At 39.3% G+C, this 16,728-nt stretch overlaps 1 long non-coding RNA gene across 3 annotated transcripts in view; it reads left to right on the top strand.

Annotated features, from left to right (window-relative positions):
• LOC116651466 (uncharacterized) overlaps positions 1-14,896 on the top strand; it is a 53,594-nt gene extending 38,698 nt beyond the window's left edge. Inside the window, exons 2-3 of one of the 3 annotated variants that reach the window (XR_011416606.1) lie at positions 13,421-14,534; positions 14,592-14,896. This is a non-coding gene — a long non-coding RNA (uncharacterized lncRNA). Of the gene's footprint in view, positions 1-13,402; positions 14,535-14,591 lie in introns of all 3 variants that reach the window. The other 2 variants (XR_011416605.1, XR_004304468.2) reach the window with 2 other exon arrangements.
• Positions 14,897-16,728: the final 1,832 nt, after the last annotated feature.

The raw sequence follows: 16,728 nt of genomic DNA on the forward strand, positions 1-16,728 counted from the left end.
ATTTAATGCTGACCAGGATTATATGCACTTTTTGGGGTCGGAGAAGCCTCCTTCTGCCTGTTACACACATTTCCACAAAAAACTCTGAGTTCATATGGGTATGTTAGCCTTTTATACCCATTTTCAATGAACTTAGAGTATCAAAACACGCCTTCAGCTTCTATTTGCTCTCTTAAATTTACACTATGATAAATGAACTCAAACTAACTAACTTTAAAATAGTTTCTTTGTTTATGGTTCGATCCTTAAGGCAATAAGTTATTATACTAATATTTAAATACAGGCTATAAATCGTATTTTCTTAACTTAAATTGTTCTTGATTAAGTGCTGCATGGAATAAAAAACGAAATGTTATAGGTCTCTAATAGAGGCAGAAGTTTATATATACTCAGCTCGTCAACCTCTTTTATAAACTTTCAATGGGGGTAATTGGCATAATTCATAAACAATGAACGATTTTCAACAATACAGAATATTGCCTGAACATATTTACATAATTTTTTGGGCTTCAATCGGATATTAATCTATAAATTATCTATGTACTAGACATTAAATATCGTGCACAGTTTCAGTCCCCAAAATCAATTTCGATAAAAGTCTTCTTTTTTTTTTGCCCCACGCCCCAAGCAGTCGACTGCGTGTGCGGAACTGCAGCAGCAGATCAGGCAAAGGGAGCTTAAATGGTCATTGATAGGGGGATGGGGGGGCTGTGGCAGCTGCCACACTCAACACTTTCCGCATCAATTACGTCATGTTAATCCAAGTGTCCACTGCATGTCCGCAAACTGACCGACCATACATCACACACTGAAACGACGGGTGAGACGGGGGTGGGAGGGGCTGCTGGTCTGCAATCTGAACTGGCTGCGAGTTGGGTCTAAAGGGGGTTGCAGCATTGTTGCAATTGTGCAGTCGCAGCCGTAAAAACAAAATGCCAACCGGCCAACAATTCAAATGCTTTGATGTGGCACACAACTGGCATGCCACACGCTCCCCCCCCCCCCCCCCATTCTGCTGGGCAGTTGCAGCGCCAGCAAACATTTCAATCAAACGGGCCAACCAAAGGGCGTCCAGGACGATGCCGACCGGCAACCAGCGACCAGGACGTGGACGTGGACGAGAACTTGGCCTGGAGCGGTGGCAGCTCAATGACGCACATAAACTCCCAGCGTCAGCGTTAAATGCGTTCGTGTCCATGTCCATGGCACGCCATGAGTTGCGATTCACTCACTCATTCACTGCTCCAACCTCCAACCAACACCCACATTCACTTGGCCACGACGTGCAAAAAATGAAACAGAAGCCGGGGCTGCACTGATGGAAAAGTAGAAAAACGAGAGAGACGTAAGCTGCCCGGCGGAAGAAAAAAACTCAATTCGATTTAATTAAAACCAATTTTCGACTTTGAGCTGTGCATTTGCGTTTTATGTGCACGACAGATACCCTACACAAATGATGTCGGGCAATTCTGTTCCCTTTTTTAACTCACCCATATTTTACTTTAGTTTCTTACATTCGTATTCATTCACACACATTTCGAATATATATAAGATATATATCTTATCTTTGAAACATCTTTAGATTTCGCACTCTCATCTCTTTAATTAATGCAGTTCATTCCCACTTCGGTCGATTTTCTTTGGCAAAAACAATAGCATAGTTATGGGATGAATTTGGAGATGGATACAGGAGTGGCAAGTTCTGCAGTGGATGCGTTCGTTGCAAGTTTGCCACGTTTACATTTTTATGCAAATACAAACTCAACGTGCAGTTGATTTTTCGCAGTTTTTTTGCATTAGCCAAAAAACGAACAATTTTATTTTTGTTAACCAAGCTGATTAAGTCGATGAAACGTGTTTGGAAGTTTAATAAATATAAGCATTTACATTGAAATGCTTATAACGTGCTCTTTGCACTTTGAACTGAACTTCGACGTGTCATTTAATCAGATGTTTTAAGCAATTCTATTAAACATTTTACTTTTTTTGGTTTAAGCTTTATTTTTTTCTAAATGAAACAAGCTAACGGAAAGAGCACTTTCTTCTAAAACAAGACAGCAGATCAGAAGAAGGATCCATGTATTCAGCTGGCATAAGGCCCTCCTCAACATTTGCCCATACTTAAATAAAAACATTATTTTAATCAGTTTTTGAAACTTAGGTCGTTTGAAGCTTAACCAAATATTAGTACAATCATAAATAAAATGAGTTTTATGTGGCTTAAACAAGAATATATGAACCAACTAGTTCAATAGTTTTGCCTATTGGATGGATGAGAAAAAAATTACCTGTACATGTTCACACTGGTGGCTCTCTCTGATAATAAGTAAAATATGTATATGTATCCCGGCTAAGCAAACCATATTTAAGTTAAATAAATGAGATTTGCAACAAAGGAGAGGTAAGAATGCAGTGCAGAAGAACAACTTCTTAATCAATTCTTTACTTATTTTACTTGTGTGTCAAAAATATATTTATGTGTACTCAATGGGTTAATCATGCCCAAGAACGAATGCATTATGAGTGAATGTTTGAGTGCGTTATCGAATATTTTCGCACAATTCGCATATTATTTTCGCCAGTTGCCAGTTACCAGTTGCTATCTCATTCAGTTCGATTCGCTCGCTGACGTGGCTGGGTTGTTGCTGTGGGGAGTGCATTGAAATCCACTTCATATTCCGATGGCGATGACCATGGCGATGGCGATGGCGATGGCGATGAGCAAAAGGCCGTTGTGCGATGTGGCGAGTGCGCACATTGAAGGGTATTAACAGTCATTATTCAATGATATCTGGCTGCGGACATTGCAGGACAGGGACATCATCATTCGTGCGGAATATTTGGCTGTGTAAATGGATCGATTTCGTTTTGCCAACCCCAAACCCAAACCCAACCCCAACTCCTCCACCTTCTCCTCCTTCTGCCACGCCCTGCACAGAGGATCAAGCCCTGTTTGGCCATTGTGGGCGCTTGTGGGTGTGACAGCAGCCATTTTGCTGGGCACACAGACACCCGAATGCATATGCATATCCTTAATTATGATTATTGTTATTTTCGTCTCTGAATGGCGCATTTAATGCGCTCCCTCCTGCTCTCGACACTGTCCCGCTTCCCTCCCCAATCCCCTCGACTGCCGTCCATCTGGCTCGTTATGTTGTCATAAATTTTGCGCTTTGGTGGCGACGGCGGCGGCTCCGATGGCGGCACAAAATGACGTCTGCCCCATTAAAATATCGAGCAGGGTCCGTTGTAGTCGTCAGTGGACTGTCGAGTTGTCGCCTATCGCTTGCCCCCCGCACCCGCACCCGCACCCGCACCCGTACCCTTCTCCTTCCCCACCAGTTCACCCGCGCCGTAATCATACTGCATTATGACGCCATTCCAAAATGCTTTTATACACATTTCTTTTTTTTTTTGCAAATCGAACCTCTATATCCCGTTAGCCACCATTCGCGTGCTTTACTGTTATTGATGTGCGCCATTTTGTTGGAATTTTTGTATCTGTAATCCTGTGAATTCTTGCTTTATTTACTTGATATCCGAATACTGCGCATATGAGCTTGAATAATATGTTATGTGTATTTTCTGTACTTCTTTATGAAATATTTTTTTTTACATATTGGTAACGAAAGTTTAGCTCTCGCCAGGTAGATAGAAGTGCAATATTACATGCAATAACATAAATATATTTTAAGACTTTAAATTTGTATACCCTGAACCCATTCAAGCATCTCCGATCCCATAAAGTAGCCATGCCCGTTAGTCTGTCCGTTCGTCCGCGAGTTAGAATAGCTAAAGTCAAAAAATGTAACATGTAGCTTCTTAAAATTGTAATTAAATGATTAAATAATTGATGCTGAAATCTCAAAAACCATAATTATATATTTGTTGCAGGCAGCACTCTTGATAGAATCGAGTCTCTTTCTATAGTTCCTATAGACTTGATGGATAAAAGGTTGTTATTTAAAAATATTTTTGTTTTAACAGAACAAAATCGTAAAAAATGTAAAAGTACATTTTAAAACTGTCCCAAAAACAAACTGTCAAAAAGTAAGCTTCAAGCAACAAGCCAATATTATTCTGATCCGAATTGATTAACAAAATCTTGATTAACATCAGGTCAAATATCTGCCGGGGCATTTAATACTTGGCCCAGCCAAATAACTATTATTTTTCTCAATTTATTTTTGTACTTTTCGCTCGTTTTGGATAGTTGGGGGCTTTCGGTACGATCCATTGAACAAACATATGAAAAATCATTAGTTTTTAGTGCGGCTGGCAAACAATCAGAAAATTGGCACTTGAAACCCTTGCAAACAATTGATGTCGATGTGAATCTGAATGTTTATTGTGGGCTGTTGCTTGGTTCGCTGTACGTTGTTTTTTTTTTCGGTTTTTTTTTACGGCTTTCCGGATTTTTTCACACTCTCTTTTTGCGCCTCATAACGTATTCAAAATCAAATTGGTTTGCCATTCGGTCGGCTGTGAAAACTTTTACTTTCATTTCTAACGCGTTCTAACGGCCTCCAAAATTCAAGCCCAGAAAATTGAAAATAAAAAATCATTTTTCGCACAATAAAATATTCGCAACGAAACCCGAACCAAACCTCCAATCCCCCAATCTCTCAACCGAACTGAACCAAATCCGGAGACGTTGCACATGGACACCTCCCCCTCCCCTTCCCCCCACACCTCCCCCACCAAAAAAAAAGAAGCTGAATAGTTTCACAGTTGGCAACGCATCGTTTTGGTGGGTGGTAGGGTGGTTGGGTGGTTCGTCCTGTGGAATTAGTTGCGCCTGAATTGGCGGGCATTTGCCACGCCTTTTCGACATTCTCACAGCCTCATCAGCAACCGTTGGGCAGATCCAAAAGCGCTTTTTACCGCTGGTCAATTTGAAACAATGTTTTCTCGCTTGTTTTGCGTTTGATTTTATTTGATGTGTTTCGCTTTATTTTCTCCCTTTTGTTGACCCTTTTTTTTGCCCCCACAGTTTCGGCTTTTAGTTTTCCAATTGCATTTGAGCTACAATTGTTTCCCTCCATTTTTAACATCGTTTCCAAATGGACGCTTAACGCATTCAAACGCAAATGATTTGAACACAAAAAAGCTCTATCGGGAATATATACAGATATTGTAAGGTTGTGATATATTTGGGTAAGCCATATTGTTATATATTAACATATAAAGCTAATATGAAACTTTTAGATCTTTGTTCAATTTCTTTCATTACAAAATGGTTTACAGTATTAAATCGACATTTTGCATAATCCAATCAAATTTTTTCAATAGCAATTAAGTCCAGACGCACTCGTTTCTCCAGACCCACGCCTTTTTAGCTCACACAAAGCTCTGTCATATTCATGTAGTACAGAATTGAACACATAAATGCTTATAAAAAAAATTAATGTAACCTCAGTTAAAAGAGAAAATGATAATCAATGGAAATACTAACGTTTCAATATATGATGCCAGCATTATTTACTACAAATCTGTTATGTGAATAGACACACAGATAATTTGTTATACTTTTCTTTAGCATCTTACTAATTATAGACAGTCTAAAGTTAAGTGCCTAATAGATATGCCTGGGAAACATATTTGTGTTTCTCATATATATATCTCAATATAAAACTGTTTGTCCTGACTGACTGACTTATGAACGGACTTATGAAGGTGCACGTTAGGACTCGGTCAAAACTCATCAGATTTGGCTCGTTGTTAATGGCTTGGACTCTAGATCAATTGGACAACAGTATTTTTTTGTTTTTAGGTTTTGTCTGATTTGCTTCAGTTACTTTAATTACATAGGAACTTAACGATAGGTGTTTCAACGACTTGGCAAATTTGACAGAAACTCATTTTCAAAGATCTTTGAGAGAATTTATTTTGTACGTAGCAATGGCAAGGCCTTGGTACACCCGCTAGTGTATTTATATATATATGTGGCATATATATATGACTATGTATGTATCGTATTCGTATATATGTCTTTGCCATTTGTATCTGTGGATCTTCGCATTTTCTCGTTCAGCGTCATCTAAATTTTCATTGGCGCTCTGTGCGCTATGTGTGTGTTGCGTGTGTGTGTGTGTTGTGTGTGTATGCTTTGTGTGCGAGTTTCTTTCGTTTTGGCCATTTGGCTGTGTTATTTGACTAACTGCCTGACGTGTTTTCCTCACTCTGGTGATAACATAAAATTTTACTATTATGCGTTTTAGCTGCTTTCCAGCATTTTAATACAATATTTGTTTTTTTTTTCTCGTGCCACACAAGAAGCCAAGGGAAAAAGTGCAAAGAACGCGCCACACACACACACACACACACATGAACAACAGCAAAGGGCAAATAACGTGCCCTACTGCTAACCACCGCACACTCCCACTCTGCCCACTCCACAACAGCCTGCACAGGACGCGGCATTGGCTGAGAATTCATGGACATGCAACGCGTCTGAAATTTACATTCAAATGTGTTTCGCTTAGATGCGAAATGTTACCCCGTCCCCCCAAATCCCCCTCCCCAATCCCTACAAGCAACGGTACGTAAAGCAAGCCCCAGTAAAAAAAAGTACCTCAGTGCAGCCAATTCCCTTGAGCAGCATATGTTCCAAGTTGAGTCCGCTTGGGTTGGGGATTGGGTGTGGAGGGGTTGGCTGCTGTCGGGCCTTGTCGGAGGGTACGCAACGGATTTTTGATGAAATTTCAAAAATTTCCCACTTAGCGGCAAAATGACTGACATTAAATTGATTTGCAAGCGAACGACATGACGAACGGAATCGGGAGAGCGATGCCGGAGCCACGTTCTTCGGGCCAGAGCCTGGCTGGATGGGTGGTTGGCAGATTGGCGGCGAAATCAAAATTCCGTGCACACTTGAGCATTTCATTTAGAGAGTCTAAACTGCATGGCACAGTGCTGAGGTGTGTGTGGGCGTTTTGGTGGCGGGTCTCTGGGAGTTGGCCAAATGGAATTCAGGTTTTCTCTCTTTTTTTCCTCATTTCTATTCTTGCGTCCTAACAATGCCTTGGTGATATGTGTGTGTATGTGTGGCTCATTGGGCTCTGGGTGGTAATACAAATTTAAAGTTATGTTTGCTCCTGCACAAACATTCCCTCATTTATTCATCTCGTCAAGTTTTCTTTTGTTTGTGCCCCAACCCCGTAGAGTATTTCGTTTTTTTTTCTTGCTGTTTTTTTTATAAATTGTTGTTTGTATTTTGCATTTCATGAAAATGAGAAATGAATAAAATAAAATTTTATTTCTTACGTGCAACATGTGAAATTTTCTAACGCTTCTGGCCAAGTTTAACGCTTTTCACAGCCTTCTAAGCCATTTCATTTTACGTTTCATATTTAGTCAAAGTTTCATGCAAAACCAACAAATGGATAACTGCGACCTTTTTGGCATGCATTTCATTTTGGCTTTCTATATAAGTAGGGTATTTTCAAAGCAGAAATCGATATTTCAATGTGAACGATAACTCTCGATTTGTAGCTATCGAACTAGATTTCGGTTTTTAGTTATCCAGTGAATTTAAATTAAAAGATTTTCAAAATAAAAGCTATACATAATTGAATTGAATATGTTTATGCTAAAAAGTATGCAAGGAACAATTCGCAAAACATTCGAATGATTGAAGGGAAAACTTCAAGTCAAAAACTTATACGAATGTAAGAGTTTGAATATTTAAAAATAAATATATAAATTCACATGTTTTTATATCTTTGTTTTTGTATAAACAAATAATTTCTTTTATTTATAGATTCACATATTAATTCTGTTTATTTTTATAGCTCGTCTGGCTTACTTGACATTCACTTTTTCACATTTTCCGCTGTGGTTGTCGAGTGTATTCATATGACTTTATTCATTTGCGATTAAACGTGCACTCTTAATCAGTTAGATTAACGGTATCAGTCGCTGAAATAGTGACGTTCAATTTCGGTTTCATAGCCCATTATCAGGGCCAAGTTAAGCGCCATAAAACGAAATCGAAAATAATACGGTTAAGTAAATTTGCGTTAGGCCTTTGGCGTCATCGCCTGCGTTATTGTTCCCTCTTTTATACGCTGTACCCGAAAGTCAAAACAAGTTTATTGGCTTCGTCTGTTATCTGTCACGCTTTTGAAGCTAACAACTTGTTGATTTGCATATGCAGTCAGAAGTCTTCTAACGGACAGATCTATTGAGGCAGATCTATTTGGTAGAAACTCCGCCTGAGCGAACCATAACAGCTCGAATCTCCCAAGAGAGTTTTCAGTTTTTAGTGTTTTTAGCGAAACAATAGATTATAGTTTAAAATATGTTATATCTGTTATGTTATATCTGTTATCTATATTATAAAAAAATTATGATCAGATGATTTTTTTTTAAGCCACATCCATCCCCCACAATTTTACAGTTGAAAATAAATATTCTTTTAATGCCACTTACCTAGTCAAGTAGATATTTTGTCACTCTGAACAGAGTATTGCGCAGTTGGGAAAATGCAGTCACAATGTTTTAACTTATTGTATAAGATATTGTTTTTTTGGTAGCCTGGCATTCAGCTATCAATCACACAGCTACCAACTCTTCATATCACTGTTGCTGTGCGTGCGCGTGTGTGTGTGTGTGTGTATGGATGTGTGGTGTATTCTGATGGATGGATGGCTGGTTAACTGATTGATCGATCGATCGCCAGTTGACGTTGGCCAAATGTCAGAGCTGTGCGTTGTTCATCTACAACTGATTAACCACTAAAGGTTTGGCGTGTATGTGTGTCTATGTGTTTGGTGGGCAGGTGGGCGGCGGGCGGCGAGCGGCAGCAGCAAGTGCTCGCTGCGTCATTCAGCGCGCACGCAACATTCACTCAGCCCAAAAGTCAGTCAGTTGGCCAACCTACCAGCCAGCCAGCTAGTCATTTAGTCATTTGGACATCCGCCAGATTTTGATTGATGGATGACTGAGGCACTGGCGCACAGATTAAGATACGAATGGCACTCAAAGTGGGTCGCTTAACCTGATCGCGGCCTCGAGTCTGCGTTTCAGTTTCATTCATTATATTTTATCTAAAGAAAAAAATTAAATTTTGTAATTTAAGTTAACTAGAAGGTAAACAAAGTTAAGTGCAATCTATATGAAGATTGAATATGAAGAGAATAAGCAAAAATAAACTTAACAATTGTTCCTTAATTATGTTAGAATCAATATTTCTTAGCACACATGGGAAAAACTTACGATATAATAGTCCGATCTATTCTATACTAGACCGAAAAGTTGAACTAAGTACATAGTATGCAGGCTTAATTTTATTACATTTTTAAATTGATTTTTTACATAAAAACCTTAATTAAAAGAAATATAAAGAAGAATATAGAAAACTTTAGGGTATTTAAATGATTCGTCTTGTAAGGGTCGTAGAGGTGCGGTGGCACTTCCCTGTCATGAGTTCAGCCTGAGCCTTTGCGACCGTATTCGGAAAATGTTAGCAGCAAATGTTGAGCAACATTTCGTGTTTTCAACGGGAGCTGCTTTTGCGTTGTGAAAATTAGTTCTTAAGCATTAATTATAATTTTATTGAACTTTGCTTGGGGCCATTCCACAAATTGTTTCGGGGGCAGGGCAGGGCCAGGGCCTGGGGCAAAGGCCGTTGCTTTGGGCTGATCGTTGACGCATGTATCGTCTAATACCTGATAAATCTGTCAGTTAAATGTTTAAATTAAAATCTCTCACCACGGTGCACGCCCTCGCTTAAGAGGCGGCGCGGCGGGAGCGGAGCACTCAGCACGGGCCAATCGAGTGGCCGGGTGAAGACGGGTGTCTAGGGGCGTTGCGGGGGCTGCATGACAAGCAGACGAGCACTTGGGATGGCAACATAAACCTCAGCAAGGCAAAACAAACAAAACAAACAAACAAATTCACAAGATGCATTTGCGCTGTGCAGATACAATTTAGATAATTTGTATCTCAGCGTTGTTGTCAGGACGCGAGCGCTGACTGACAGATGTTTTGATTTGTGGGCCCATCAGGCTGGGGGGTGGTGGGGACGAGGCAATGCAATACAAAAAACCACACACACACATAGTATCCATAGTATCACATAGTAGCCGTAGAATCTTTCAGTATATATCTTGTATCTGCAAGATACTCTGCCACTCTCACGCACTCTCGCTCTCTCTTTATCTCGCTCGAGTGTGGCAAGTGCTGTGCACATCTCAAATGAAAACAAATATTGAATGAATAAAACGCTTAAGCATCCAATTCGATTGCCGGCAAGCAAATCGACTGATAGATTTATGAGCAATGCTTCTGGTATTTATGGCCCACTCTTGAATTATTTAGCAGCCGCGCTCGTCGCTCTGCTCCCGGCCGCGCCCTCGACCGCGGTTGGTTGGCCATTAAAAGTGCATAAAAACTCAACTCGAGCGATCTCCAACTAACTAACAAAGCATTCTCAATGTTTGTTTTTTTTTTCGCAACGGCTACGAACCAACTGAAAATAAATAAATACACAACAATATCTACACACCAAAATAAAGAAGAAGAAAAATAACAATACAATAAGATACACTCACAAACACCTGCCAGTGTGTGCATAGATATATAATTTTTGAGCCAATTAACGCCACGGAGAATGGGGAACACCCATCGCGTTGGGAGCTGAGCGTATGCAGGCAGCTCATTGATAGGAATTCAAAATATCCGAAGATATACGCCCCATTAGAGGAATGGACACATCTATATAATTGTACCTTGTAAATAAAAGTCAATGTGCACCATCGTAATTCATATCTTTTAGTTTTAGATGTATTGTTATATTATATTATCTCTGAAGCAAACGATTTTGTGGTACACCTATGAAAGCAAAAGATGTCGATGGAAGTTGTTATATGAAAAAAAAAAAATCAAATTTAGCCAAAATTTTAGACAATAAATTGAATTTTGAACTTTTAAATACCCTGTACCAATTAGCATTAAATAAACAGCGGATAACATTAAATAAATAAATAAATAAAAGACTTTTTCGACACGTTGTCATAGAATTAGGTCCAATTATCAATTCTGTACGTTTGTTCCATCACAAGATTTTATTTTCTAGCATACGATATCAACGAAGATGAAATGTCCTTGCTTTTTCGGTAACTCATCGAGAGCACCTCAAGCTGATAAATATAGAACCCTATATAGAACCGTCTTTGAGGACATGTTTACAGGATATCTTGCAGTCCAGCACTTTCAGCCAGCACAGTCCGCCTTGCCATATAAGTCAGGGCGTATTTCCGATACGATATGATATCAGATGTTATCGAGCAGTCGCTAAGCATACACTTATTGTCAGCTTGCATATTTGATAGCCAAATGCGGATCATAATAGGATAGATGCATATATAAAATAAAATATTTAATAATAACGCATACTTGGCTGGCTATTTATGTGGGTCCACAATTTATTTTAGCACGATAACATTTTAATTTATTTAACAATTTGTTTGTTGTTGCTGCACGTACATAGTGCAAATATTTTGCAGCAATAATAACTCAGATTTTGTGGTTGTTAATTTTTGACAGCGACGTGAGTCGCCAACAGCCGCAGTCAACAACGGACAACAACAGCAACAACAACAGCGAGAACAACTGCCAGTTGTGTTGGCGCAATAGGGCGAGGGCGGGGCGACGGGTGGGTGGCTGGACTTCAGTTTCGGGTTGCGGGTCATTGTTTATTTTGAATCAACGCGTAGCGCCGCCAATTATCGGCAGGCGATAAAAAATATGAAGTAGTGCGCGACGCGCAACAACAACGACAACAACAACAACAAGAAAAACAACATAATTATGACGTCAACAGTTGCCGTAGTTGTTGCTGCAGTTTTTCGCTGCAAATTGGTTTGGCGTGAAAAAGGCCAGATGCATTGGCATTGCCATAGCCCGAAAAATGTGAGAATCGTGTTGCGCAAAACTCGCCCGGATTATGCGGCAAATGTAACGGAACTAATGTTAACCAACTGCCGGAATGGTGGGTGGCTCGGGTGGGGGTATTCTTTCTCTTTTTTTTTTAGGGGGGCGCCAGCGGCGGCATGCCTCAAAGCTGGCGGCGCGCTTTGATCATTGCCGCCGTTTTGACTGGCCTGACTAGCTAATTGCACGGTCGCCGCCTTTTGTAATTGATAAGCGTTAAAGTACACACTCTCCGCACACACACGCACACACAGGCACACACAGGCAGACGCACAACAATTCCGCATTGTCTGACGCGTCCGGCTGGAAAGGCTTCAGCTGGAAGCCCGCGCACATCCATCAAAGGCCCTTACCAGTTAAAGCACTTAATTTGCTTGACCAGCTTGGGGCCCGCTACCAGGGGGGGGGTAAGAGATTTGGGTGGCAAAGCTGCAGCAAAGCTTCTGGGCTGACCAACATTTGAATGGGCGGGCGAGAGAGCTGCACAGTTGATCGATTGTGAATTTGGCAATCGCAGGCAGCGGCTCGTCGGGCAACTGTTTTGACGGATTAATTCTCGATTCGGGCCTAAAACTGCATTATGATAGATGATAAATGATAGATGGATCGCCAGCGATCGCTCTTGTATCATGCAAGGCTTTCATTTTCGTTTGGGCTCGGCGGCTGGGCTTAAGTTTTCGCCTGTAAAATTGATTGAGCAACTCGTGTCGTTGCCAGCAACAGGTGATATTTCTTGGCCTGGGCATTGCGTTTTGATTTATATGCGGCCCACCGAAAAGCGCCAATAATTCATTTTACCCAATTCTTTAATTTTCTACGTATTATTGCCGGCATGACAAATGAATGCTAAACAATTTGTGGCACTGCGCTCGCCCCCAAATCGCCAGCCTTTCAATAATTTTCCACAGTTGATTGATGCCAAACAGTAGCACAAACGGAACCCACAAGTGCCAACTGCGAATGATATTCCATTAAAAGCAACAAATTCCCATTTTAAATTAAACAAATAAACTGTCTCAATGTGACGCTGATGTATGAATAGCTGAATGCCCGAATGCCTAAATGGATGAATGCCTGGCCCAGACTGTCTATTGTTCTACTGTCGGGCGATATTTGCTGGCTGACTTAGTGGGTGGGCGCAAGTTGCTCAGTTAAACAATCCCGTTATGGGTAGCCCACCATAAACGATCAGACTTAAAATAAGCCAAAGCACTTCACAAATAAGCGAATCAAAGAGAGACATTTACATAAACTTATTATTTTTTATATATATTTGTTGTTTGATTGACATTTGAAATTTTATTGTTATTTTTTAATATTGCATTCTGCTTATGAAATATATTTAAGAAGAGTGTGTTGAAAATTTCTTCCCGCGAAGATGCTATCAAAACACAGACTCCTGTTTTTATATTCACTAAATTTTCAAATGTCAATAAATTCTTCACCAATTAACAATTTTTTATAGGCCATACTAATCTTGCAGGTATATCTACATCAGAAGAAAAAACGAATAACTAACTTTATTCTCAAAATTTGTAAAGCATAAACATTTTTTATTCAATTTGATGAGTTTTATGTTAAATGTCAAGTGGAGCAGAACATAAAAAGCAGAACAAACAAATAAACTTTAGATGATAATGGCACATAAAATCCTAACACGCTCTATTATATGTGAGTTAATAAAATCATTAAGAACTTCAACTTTGATCCAAATAAACAAGATCGTAAAGATGAAAATCAGCGAATTGACCGGAGCGTACGAGTACTAATATCCATGGCAAATGGCTTTGGATGAACAAGTCGAACAGATTGAAAACATTTCAAGATTTTATGACTGCCTTAAACACGGCTTTGTACAGCACACAACGTTATAAAGGGAAATACTTTCTCAAGACTTTCACATAAATAACTCGGGACCAGAGCTGAAATCTGTCTGATTCTGAGCTGATCAGCCCAGTCCAGACTCACAGCATTGTTCCAGAGCGGGTGAAAGGGACAGATCGACCGAAAGTGACGAGCGATTGCCGCCTGCAAGTGTCAATATAAAGTAACAACTTTATTGATCCTTATTTATTCGAGGGCGAACCAATAAAATGGGCAACTTTATAATGATGCACATAAATAACGCGCCCCGCAAGAAGCAAACAAAGCCGAGCCAGACCAAGACGAGGGCGCAGGCGCAACGATAACAAAGACAAGAAATAAAAAAAAAAAAAACTCCAAGATGAAGGCGACAACATGTCAGCGACGAATGGCATTGAGGATGTGAATCTCAAGTTGAGACCTGCCCGGCAACCTGAGTGCAGCGGGACGAGACTTTGATTTGTTGGCAGCCAAATCAAGAAGAAGAAGAGGAAGATGAGTAACATCTGAAAGGCGGATGTGCTGCAAGCGTCAAGAAAGCGTTACCCAAACACAATTAGAGAGTATTTTCTTGAGGCTTAGATGTGATCGGGCTTAACTTTATTCAAGCAAAATGGGCTTATACTTTCATCCATGTGCATCGGAGATTTTCAATACGTTTCTAGGATCAAAAATAAAATGTGCTCACCAGATATTTTATCGATTTGGAAATCTCGTATAAATATTTATTACAGGTAATTATGAAAACGGAAAACATTTAAGTTTCAAATTCTAAACACAATTATTTTCAGAATTTGATTTTTGTTTTATGAACATAGTAAATAGGCTTTGACAGACTTGCATATTTAAACATTGAAATCAAAGCTGCAAACAGGTTTTGAACGGAACAAGCTTTAAGACAGAATTCGAGTTTAGTTTTTATTATGAGTTGAAGCTTAACCCCAACCAGATTCCGAAAAACTAAGCAAAAGCCAAATTTTATATATTTAAAAAACAAAATTTTCTTCAAATAAAAAGTTAGCTTTACGAACCGAAACCAAAAGCACAATGTTTGTTCCGAACCAAACCAAAAACATTTGAACATATTTTTTAGGTTTATCATATTAATTGAAATAAATGCATATTATCTAGATTGAACTCCATTCAACTAATGACTGCAGCTAATTGTTATTGTTAGCTTAACTCTAAAAATCGCTTAACAATTGATATTTCCTGTCTTTTCAACTGAAATCTTTCATTTTGCCTTGTATCTGTGTGCATTTGCCATATGGAACCGGCTTTAGGTGCCGCAGAGAAATCGTTTGCATTAAATTAAAATTGTTTATTGCATTGTTGGATTGTTTCGCATGGCTTCATAATCAAGACCGTGGCTCGTAAAATTCGGCGACGGTGTTTTAAGCCAAACTATAAAAATCGAAATATCCTAAATCCCTTTGCGGCTCTGACTTCTGACTCTCCTGACTCCGATTCGGCCCAGGCTCAGCCATTGGCTGATAGCCGGTGCGTTATTTACCGTTTGGTGCTCAATTGATCCCGCAGAGCTTAACAGTGCCTCTCATAATTTAACGACTCGGCTCGCGGTCAAAATGATTTTTGCTATTTGAATGAATCCTCGGCCCATCGATGCGTCCATTTACAAGCTGTAACACGATTAAAGCCCAGCCCCAAGTTATAAACTACCCGACCATTAATTTGTTGTTATTGGCATGGCTGCAATACCCTGTACCCGATGAGGGTTTTATAGTTTTGTGTTTGCGTATGTCAGCAGAAGGCAAAGAGTATATTTTCTTCTAAGCAAGATGAGATTGAATAATAAATGAATAATAAATATTCAAAATTGGGAATTAAAATGTGAACACAGCTGTGTGCCATAATAATGTCTTCATTGGGATCGGATTATAAGGACCGAGTTATTCGGGGAGACAAAGGAAAGAGGAATTGTGGATGCATTGAAGAAAACTTAAATGTTTATAAAGGCATCGAGTACTGAGGGTATCTGCTAGTCGAGCACTGCCAATTGCAACACTCTTGTTGCTGCTCTCGTTGTTTGCCTGAAAAACTTCATCGAGAGTGTCGTTCATAATTTTCAGTTTTTGCATATTCATAAATTGTGCGCTGTTTGCGAATATTTTAAACGCTTTCTGTCCTGTTTTGTGGTTGTTTTTATCCCACAGCCCCAACTCAACCACATGGCTTAATATCGTAATTAGTGCTTGTTATATTGAGAGCAACCTTTTTTCGCTCCTCATTTAGCTATAAGCTGACTTTTAGCAAACACTGTGCATATATTTTGTGAAACAATAATGGATATTTTTCGACAAAATCTTCTTATAGAGACGAACAGGCAGAGATGACTATGTCAGCTCGGCTGATCTGAGATCGAAGATGTCTTCTTCCATAAAAGAAACTTTGCTTGCCAAAATCAAAAATTTATTATAAACTTTATAAACGTAAAAGTCCGCATAGAATTTCAAAATCAAAAGAAGGGTTCGTGGATAAGACTTGCATATAAAATCGATCTATCGATCTTTTCATTTTTTTCCGAAGTGCTTCAAAATGATTTTTATGATTTGGAAAACTCATTGGGAAGACGTTATGTCGAAACAAGCTTTAATTAAAATCAAAAAAATATAAATAACATAAATAAAAACTTATTAAAATGCATATTTTTGCTGAGTGTACGAAATAATGTTATTGATTTTTGCATACTTTTGAATATGATCAATTGATAACTTTCGGAATTTCACTCATTCTGATTGGAGATGCGTTATATCGCCGTGGCCCATATTTAAATCGATGCTGAACTAATTACTATTTAATGATGCCCATTTGGGAAACTTAAAATTTTTACTGTCAACGCTGAGATGCGAGCCGAGTTGAGATGCGTGACTCTCATGTGGCATCGATTTAAATTAATGTCTTACCATT

This window comes from Drosophila virilis, chromosome 4, assembly GCF_030788295.1.
Source record: "Drosophila virilis strain 15010-1051.87 chromosome 4, Dvir_AGI_RSII-ME, whole genome shotgun sequence".
NCBI lineage: Eukaryota > Metazoa > Arthropoda > Insecta > Diptera > Drosophilidae > Drosophila > Drosophila virilis.